A 9764-nucleotide genomic window follows, 5' to 3' on the forward strand; every position below is an offset into this window, starting at 1 on the left:
ATGATGGTAGTCAACAATATTTTATAATCATAGTTGAAGAGGATTGTCGGGCGGACCTGATCCACACGCAAACGTCCCGACTTTTTGGCGATCAGGACAATTTTAGCAGCCTTAAAGCTGAGCGGGAGAAGGCCTTCGAGGAACACTTCATTCACCATGGAAGTTATCGTATCTCCTATTAGTGGCCAAAATCGAATATAAAATTCTTTGGGAAGGCCATCGGGGCCAGGCGATTTGTGGGAGGAAGAACGAGCCACAATATCAAGTATATTATTGCGATGTAATACAGAGAAAAACTCTTTCTGGAGAGCTGGCGTAACAACACTGTCAAAGAGGGAGGTGGCTCCCATCACGAAAACTCACAACGGCCGGGAGAGCAGAGAGCTTACAACATGGCTCTCCGGATATTATTCAGTTCATCGGCTGAGGATGACGTGGCGGTCGGTCGGTGTCTTTCCTTTCGTGTCCTGCCGTCGTGGTGCCTCTGCTCTCAAAACCCAGCCAGTCAGAGGACACATTTCCATGAAAAGGCTTGCTCTGGACAGGCAACTGGAACGAGAAACGTATATCTTAGTAATTTCATATGTTCTACCAAGCACACAGAGCCTGATAACATTGCAATACGTGTAGTTCAGTTAAGTTTATCCTATACTGCTCACCATCACAATTCCAACATCCTGCTTACTTTGGCTGGAATGACTGTCTCCCAATAAACCAAATTTCGCTTTCGCCAGGCTTCAGCAGAGCGTCAGTTAGATGAAATTTTAAACGGTTTATTTGTCTTGAGTTCTTGTAGTTGAGAAGTTGACCGAAGACGATCGAAAGCGGTAATATATGAGCCGTGGTAGGGAAACATGGAGGAAACAAATGGTAGCATCAAAATTGTTTTCTTTAACAGGGTGTGTTTATTGGAGTGAACAGTAGACAATGAAATTTAACTAACAACTTTCTCCACAAATATGGCTTCACAGGTAAGATTAAATTTATGATAGTTAAAATTAAAAAAAAAACTTTCAACAGATATCCCTTAATGCCTTTAGTAAAACAATAAGTGATAGGCCTAACGAGAAAGTGCAGTCTACCCCAACATTTCCATACATCATAGACACAAGTTGCACAATTTAACCCCAAGGATTTGGCAAGATAAAATTTCCCCAAAGCGTAAAAGATAAATCATTACACTAAAATGCTGCATCAGTTATCAACATAAAAATTTACAAGGAGCCCAAGGCTAGATTTTAAAATTTCTGACATCGCAGCAGTAGGCAAGATAAAATTAACTCAGTTAACAAAATACATTTACACCAGAACTCAAATACAAGTTAAAATTTAACACACACGGTGACAACCGCCAGCTTACAATAGTTCAGAACATTATTCAGTCGCATACGCGCACGGGCACATAGGAGCCAACCATAAACCAGGGAGATAGGACAGGCAGGGTGAAAAAAAAAATTTCGTCACGGGACGCACCGAACCACTGTACGGAAACTACCAAAATTTACTCACCTTATACTGTATGTACGACGCCCGGGCGAGGAAACGGGAAATCATACGGGCACAGGCCAGCAAAAACCCCAGACAAACACACAGAATCCCATAACTTCCAAAACATAATTTAATCAATTACCTCCCAAAACCCCGGAACTTGGCACAAGCGAAATTACAGGCCACAGGATCCAAAGGCAGTGTGCAGAAGAGTAAGGAGGGAAAAGGTTAAACACAGTTCTGCAACGGCACAATAAAACGCCAAAAAAAAAAAACACACTAGGTAAGGTACATCACCCCACAGAATACCGAGAAACATGAACCCTGAGGTTTTCCCACGATTCCGACACAATCATAACAACGAAGATAATCTCCTTAGCCATAGCCCGTTGAAACACACAAACAGCACCAAACTTCCGAGGACGGAAAAGTACTCCCCTGAGAACTATATCCGGGAGCCGCACAGCCACAAGCTCCTGCCGAGGCGTGTCCAGGGAAATCGCTTCGAGTGAGATGATCCAGCACGAGTGTCGTCACCCAGGGATCAGTAAGGAGCAGTCAGACAGGGCAGGAAAGCTGGTAGTCGGGCCACGACTCCAATCACCGACCCGGGGAGCAGCAAGTAACACCAGCCCCGGCCAGCGACAGCGCGGAGGGACCCACCGTCCGACGCAAAAGGGAATGCTCGCGCCCAAACTTGACTGCCCGCGCACACAACACGCCACCGTGCAGAGACGGCTCCAGCCGCCGCCAGGAGGCGCCCCGCAGCGGAGAAAGAAACACCACTCGGAGGCCCAACGATCGAGAATCGATCGGGATTACCGCCGCCACGGCACAATATCCTTTCAAAATACACTCCTGGAAATTGAAATAAGAACACCGTGAATTCATTGTCCCAGGAAGGGGAAACTTTATTGACACATTCCTGGGGTCAGATACATCACATGATCACACTGACAGAACCACAGGCACATAGACACAGGCAACAGAGCATGCACAATGTCGGCACTAGTACAGTGTATATCCACCTTTCGCAGCAATGGAGGCTGCTATTCTCCCATGGAGACGATCGTAGAAATGCTGGATGTAGTCCTGTGGAACGGCTTGCCATGCCATTTCCACCTGGCGCCTCAGTTGGACCAGCGTTCGTGCTGGACGTGCAGACCGCGTGAGACGACGCTTCATCCAGTCCCAAACATGCTCAATGGGGGACAGATCCGGAGATCTTGCTGGCCAGGGTAGTTGACTTACACCTTCTAGAGCACGTTGGGTGGCACGGGATACATGCGGACGTGCATTGTCCTGTTGGAACAGCAAGTTCCCTTGCCGGTCTATGAATGGTAGAACGATGGGTTCGATGACGGTTTGGATGTACCGTGCACTATTCAGTGTCCCCTCGACGATCACCAGTGGTGTACGGCCAGTGTAGGAGATCGCTCCCCACACCATGATGCCGGGTGTTGGCCCTGTGTGCCTCGGTCGTATGCAGTCCTGATTGTGGCGCTCACCTGCACGGCGCCAAACACGCATACGACCATCATTGGCACCAAGGCAGAAGCGACTCTCATCGCTGAAGACGACACGTCTCCATTCGTCCCTCCATTCACGCCTGTCGCGACACCACTGGAGGCGGGCTGCACGATGTTGGGGCGTGAGCGGAAGACGGCCTAACGGTGTGCGGGACCGTAGCCCAGCTTCATGGAGACGGTTGCGAATGGTCCTCGCCGATACCCCAGGAGCAACAGTGTCCCTAATTTGCTGGGAAGTGGCGGTGCGGTCCCCTACTGCACTGCGTAGGATCCTACGGTCTTGGCGTGCATCCGTGCGTCGCTGCGGTCCGGTCCCACGTCGACGGGCACGTGCACCTTCCGCCGACCACTGGCGACAACATCGATGTACTGTGGAGACCTCACGCTCCGCGTGTTGAGCAATTCGGCGGTACGTCCACCCGGCCTCCCGCATGCCCACTATACGCCCTCGCTCAAAGTCCGTCAACTGCACATACGGTTCACGTCCACGCTGTCGCGGCATGCTACCAGTGTTAAAGACTGCGATGGAGCTCCGTATGCCACGGCAAACTGGCTGGCACTGACGGCGGCGGTGCACAAATGCTGCGCAGCTAGCGCCATTCGACGGCCAACACCGCGGTTCCTGGTGTGTCCGCTGTGCCGTGCGTGTGATCATTGCTTGTACAGCCCTCTCGCAGTGTCCGGAGCAAGTATGGTGGGTCTGACACACCGGTGTCAATGTGTTCTTTTTTCCATTTCCAGGAGTGTAGTTTCTGATTGCGCCAGACATTAACTATTAGTAAAAGAAAAAGTTTGCAATGTCTGGTGGCCAGTGTCGGCATTGGGATGGTAGAAAGCCACTGATTCGGTTGGAAGCGCTGCCACAGGCAATGGACTGTGGAACCCAGACCTTCCGTCGTCGTCACACCCCTCTGCCACTGGCCAGCGCCGTTCCTGGAGAGATGCCAGCCCCACTAATCCCGTCTCCTCCCACCTGAGTTGCCGTGAAATTATTCATCCCTCTGGTTTCAGAGCGTACTCTCCGCCGGATTCTCACCGCGATCTTCAGACGAATTTCTCTGTACCGTCGCAATCCAACTATGCTACGCAACTGTTATTTAATGGGTCTTATGAATAGGAAAATGAGAACATTCTCCGGAGAAGATTATAAGGGCCAAATAACATTTTCTGAGAAAGTTCTCAATTTCGTATGAATAAAAAATTCGAAGCATATTCTCTGACAGGGGTGTTCATTCTTAGTACCTGCCCTCCTTCTTGAGTTTCTGGTTTGCGTCGTCTGTAGTGTCCGGCACAGAACACACACACAATGTTCCATTCAACTCGCTGCAACAGACAAACAGTTCAATGTACAAGCGGCAGCAAATTATTAAGACGATCACGGACAGATCAGTACAATGCATTTTCTGTTGATGTAACTGAATTTTTTACGTGCGGGAAACTATTTTGTTGTTAAAGTTAGATGGACATATTATGCGAACGAAATCTTAAGAATACATCTAACACTATCAGAGTTTTGGTTAAATACGCTGGTGTTCAAAATTAAAGAAACGAACCGCTATTTCCCCTCTTGTGTCTAATTCACCGTATAATCATACAAACTGTCAACAGATGTCTGTAAAATTGTGCTATGCACTGAAAATAGCATTCCGATCAAAGGACATCCACACGAACTATGACGTCAGGGCACCTATCAAACGGGGTAGTGTTTGCCCGGTAGCCACACGTTTACAATCGCTTGTATACGGTCACTGACGGTGCAATATGGCACAAAGAAGACACCTACCGGACTCCCTGCGGTGGAGGGCTATAAGAAAAATGAATGCAGGACAGTTGCAAACTGATGAGGCATTATGGCTTAATGTGAATCGTTCTGTTGTTTATCGGATGTGGCAACAATTTATAGAGACCGAAACTGTACCCCAAAGGGCCGACCTCGTGTGATATCAGAAAGAGAGGGCCGTTATTTGGATGTAAGGGCACGACAGTGTAACCTTTGTAGTACACGGCACCTGACATTTGACCTCGCAGCATCCACTGGACGACAGTTCATCCCGCGTCTGGCCATCCTGATTTAGGTTTTCCGTGATTTCCCTAAATCGCTCCGGGCAAATGACGGGATGGTTCCTCTGAAAGGGCACGGCCGACTTGCTTCCCCGTCCTTCCCTAATCCGATGAGACCGATGACCTCGCTGTCTGGTCTCCTTCCCCAAACACAACCCAACCCAACCCATCCACTGGACGTGTTGTATCGAGACGAACGTTGTACAGAAGGCTTCGGTAGAGTGGCCTTTATTGTCGGAGACCTGCTGTATGTGTACCTCTGATGCGTCTTCACAAAAGGTAACGTCCAGAGTGCAGTCGTCAACATGTCACCTAGGCAGTCGAACAGTGAGCCAATGTTCTTCTCACAGATGAGTCCCTATTCGGTCTGGACAGTGATTCTCGACGTTTTCGCGTCTGGAGGAGACGTGGAACACGATTTCGTAATCTAAACTTTAAGGAAAGAGACCGATATCGAGGAGGATCCCAAATATTGTGGGCAGGATTATGTTGACCACGTGAACACCTCCTGATGAAACTGTATGGGTGAATCGGCAACGTGACGGTACCTTGGGACCTCATATGCGGTTGTTGGGAGGTGTTGGGGGCCCAGACTTCGTACTGATGGACGAATATGCTCGACGTCATGGTGCAGGAGCGTTTGATGTTTTCTTGGAAACGGAAGATATTGCACGCATGGCGGCCTGCATGCCCTTCCGATTTGAATCCTATGGAGCATGTCTGGGATGCACCATGGAGAGAGGTTGCATCATGTCAGCATCCACCAACCACTCTAGGAAACTTGTGAGCAGCTCTGCAGGAAGGATGGGCGTTATTGCCTCAACATGAGATTCTCGACACCATCCACAGCACGCCCCGTCGTTGTCAGGCCTGTACTGCTGCCAGCGGTGGTCGCACCCCATACTGAGCAAATTAAGCAGCTGTCGGAATGTGTGTGCAAATCCGTTAAGTTGGAAAAAAACGATGAACATTTTTGTGTACCGTTATGGATATTGCACTTGTTTGCGTTTCTACTTTGCTGTCACCTACTTGTAGTGTTTTGTGGCAAAATAAACACAACCTTGCAAAATTTCCGTCTATTGCTTTAATTTTGGACGCCAGTTTATTACACATAATGATCCGCTCGAGCATCAAATAGCACTTATGCTGTCCCCCCGTGCAGTTTAGGTACGAGAAACAATTCGCTAGGCTTGTAATCAACAAGTTATTAATTTTTCTTATTTGCTTACTTATTTACAACATAACAAAATATAAGATTTATACCGTAAGAAAATATGATGATGAACATCTGAGAATTTAGTGGCACAGCTGTATGCTGTATGTCTTCTACATACCACACAAATATATTCATGTTCAGTCCATATGAAAGGCTGCACCCTCTTCTTTCATTATTTTCGGGAAGGAAGTTAGTCAGCCAAATAATGTTTTTATTGTTAAATCTGTATGAATTTCTGTTTCTTCGGGTACATGTATCTTTTTTGCCTTCCGAGCAACATAAACTCTATCATTTTTAGTGAAATAACGTGGTAATCTCTAGCCCTACGGAAGTTACCCAGGTCGACGTATGCTACATTGCTCACTTTTAAAAATGGAGGGACTTCTCTCGTTTTATTCATACGAAATCAGAGAATGTTCTTCGAGTTGAGCAACTTCCCGCATCGTTTAAGTCAAACTGTAAACATCGTCAGGTGAAGATACTCCCCGACTCACTTCATTCGGCCGGCGTGGCCGAGCGGTTCTAGGCGCTACAGCCTGGAACCGTGCGACCGTTACGGTCGCAGTGTCGAATCCTAACTCGGGCATGGGTGTGTGTGATGTCCTTAAGTTAGTTAGGTTTAAGTGGTTCTAAGTTCAAGGGACTGATGACATCAGAAGTTAAGTCCCATACTGCTCAGAGCCATTTGAATCTTTTTTTTTCACTTTATTCGTGCTTTTTTCATACGACCCAATATGTCCTCCAAGCAGAACCTTTCAGCATATGATCATATACCGAAGCTAGAGCCTGTGCTGAGCGAGAATTACAGTCGCTTACTAGTGAAGAGGGGTTGCCTACACCGATATTCATTTCTTTTCATATTAAATTTCTTGGTACACTTGTTTACGTGTTGAAAAAATGCCTTTTCTTTGTGTTTTAGTCCATTGGAATGAGAATATACGTGGTGTAACATTACTTGTTTTGTATAGCAACTAAGATTCTCTTCTCATGCACTCTTTATCTCAGAGTAATATCTCCAAGAATCAATGCGTGGGTCTATATATTGAAACTGCCGGTTTTATTGCTCTCTCTGCTAGTGTAGTGCCAACCTCTATACCCCAATTATCTCCAGAGAGGTCTGGTGAAGTTGCTTCTTCGTAAGTCATAACCGACTCTGACGTAGAGAAGCAATTGAATGATTTCTTTAAGTCACCAGTCTTCTGAGTGATTTGATTCGCCTCGCCACCAATTCCTCTCCTGTGCCAACCTTTTCATCCCAGAGTAGCACTTGCAACTTAAGTCCTCAATTATTTGCTGGTTGTAGTCCAATCTCTGTCTTCGTCAACAGATTTTACCCTCTGCAGCTCCCTCTAGTACTATAGAGGTCATTCCCTGATGTATTAGCAGATGTCCTATCATCCTGCCCATTTTCCTTGTCACTGTTTTACACATATTCCTTATCTCTCCGATTCTGCGCAGAAACTCCTCGTTCCTCAACTTATCAGTTCACCAGATTTTCTACATTTCTGTAGCACCACATCTCAAGTTCTTCGATTCTCTTCTGTTTCGATTTTAACACAGTTCAAGTTTCACTATCATACATCGCTGTGCTCCAAACGTACATTCTCAGAAATTTCTTCCTCAGATTAAGGCCTATACGAGGCTTTTAACTTAAATAGTGGCAAATATTTATTCACAACCGATACAAAAGAGTTACATGTTCGCACCTGCTACTGTCCTTCAGCAGAGGCTGTTGTGTTTATGGTGCGAAGAGCGGTCTACTGCCTGCCAGATCTCTGGAACAGTTCTGAAGCGAATGCCAGGAGTATGATGGAGTATGTTGGATGGTACAGTACTTCCCAGCCCCGTCGACCTAAAAGAGTAGCCACAGTTTGCGCTGTATGCGCCCGCGCATTGTCATGCAAAATGATGGGCGGGTTGAGCAGAAAGTGTCACCGCTTCTTTCGCAAAGCTGGCCACATGTGATGCTCGAAGAAGAAACGGTAATACTGTGAAATGATGGTCTGCCGTGGAGGAACGTAGTGCGATAGGATAATACCATCACAGCCGTACACGAGAATCACCATAACTTTAGACCTCTCCATTCGCACCATCAGTAGAACAGGCTCTGCTAACCGTACACTAAGCCTTCCACATCGTTGATTGGTTGGGTTGTTTGGCGGAGGAGCCCAGACAGCGAGGTCGTCTGTCTCACCCGATTAGGGAAGGATGGGGAAGGATGTCGGCCGTGCCCTTTAAAAGGACCAATCCCGGCATTTTCCTACAGTGATTTAGGGAAATCACGGAAAACTAAATCAGGATGGCCGGACGCGGGATTCAACCGTCGTCCTACCGAACGCAAGTCCATTGTCCTAACCACTGCGCCACCTCGCTCGGTCCACTTAGCTTGAAACGGGTTCTACACAACGCTGGTGACCACTTTGAAGGACAGTAACAGGTGAAAACATGTAACTCCTTTGCATCGGTTGTGCATAAATACACTCCTGGAAATGGAAAAAAGAACACATTGACACCGGTGTGTCAGACCCACCATACTTGCTCCGGACACTGCGAGAGGGCTGTACAAGCAATGATCACACGCACGGCACAGCGGACACACCAGGAACCGCGGTGTTGGCCGTCGAATGGCGCTAGCTGCGCAGCATTTGTGCACCGCCGCCGTCAGTGTCAGCCAGTTTGCCGTGGCATACGGAGCTCCATCGCAGTCTTTAACACTGGTAGCATGGCGCGACAGCGTGGACGTGAACCGTATGTGCAGTTGACGGACTTTGAGCGAGGGCGTATAGTGGGCATGCGGGAGGCCGGGTGGACGTACCGCCGAATTGCTCAACACGTGGGGCGTAAGGTCTCCACAGTACATCGATGTTGTCTCCAGTGGTCGGCGGAAGGTGCACGTGCCCGTCGACCTGGGACCGGACCGCAGCGACGCACGGATGCACGCCAAGACCGTAGGATCCTACGCAGTGCCGTAGGGGACCGCACCGCCACTTGCCAGCAAATTAGGGACACTGTTGCTCCTGGGGTATCGGCGAGGACCATTCGCAACCGTCCCCATGAAGCTGGGCTACGGTCCCGCACACCGTTAGGCCGTCTTCCGCTCACGCCCCAACATCGTGCAGCCCGCCTCCAGTGGTGTCGCGACAGGCGTGAATGGAGGGACGAATGGAGACGTGTCGTCTTCAGCGATGAGAGTCGCTTCTGCCTTGGTGCCAATGATGGTCGTATGCGTGTTTGGCGCCGTGCAGGTGAGCGCCACAATCAGGACTGCATACGACCGAGGCACACAGGGCCAACACCCGGCATCATGGTGTGGGGAGCGATCTCCTACACTGGCCGTACACCACTGGTGATCGTCTAGGGGACACTGAATAGTGCACGGTACATCCAAACCGTCATCGAACCCATCGTTCTACCATTCCTAGACCGGCAAGGGAACTTGCTGTTCCAACAGGACAATGCACGTCCGCATG

Source organism: Schistocerca cancellata, chromosome 3 (genome assembly GCF_023864275.1).
Source record: "Schistocerca cancellata isolate TAMUIC-IGC-003103 chromosome 3, iqSchCanc2.1, whole genome shotgun sequence".
Taxonomy (NCBI): domain Eukaryota; kingdom Metazoa; phylum Arthropoda; class Insecta; order Orthoptera; family Acrididae; genus Schistocerca; species Schistocerca cancellata.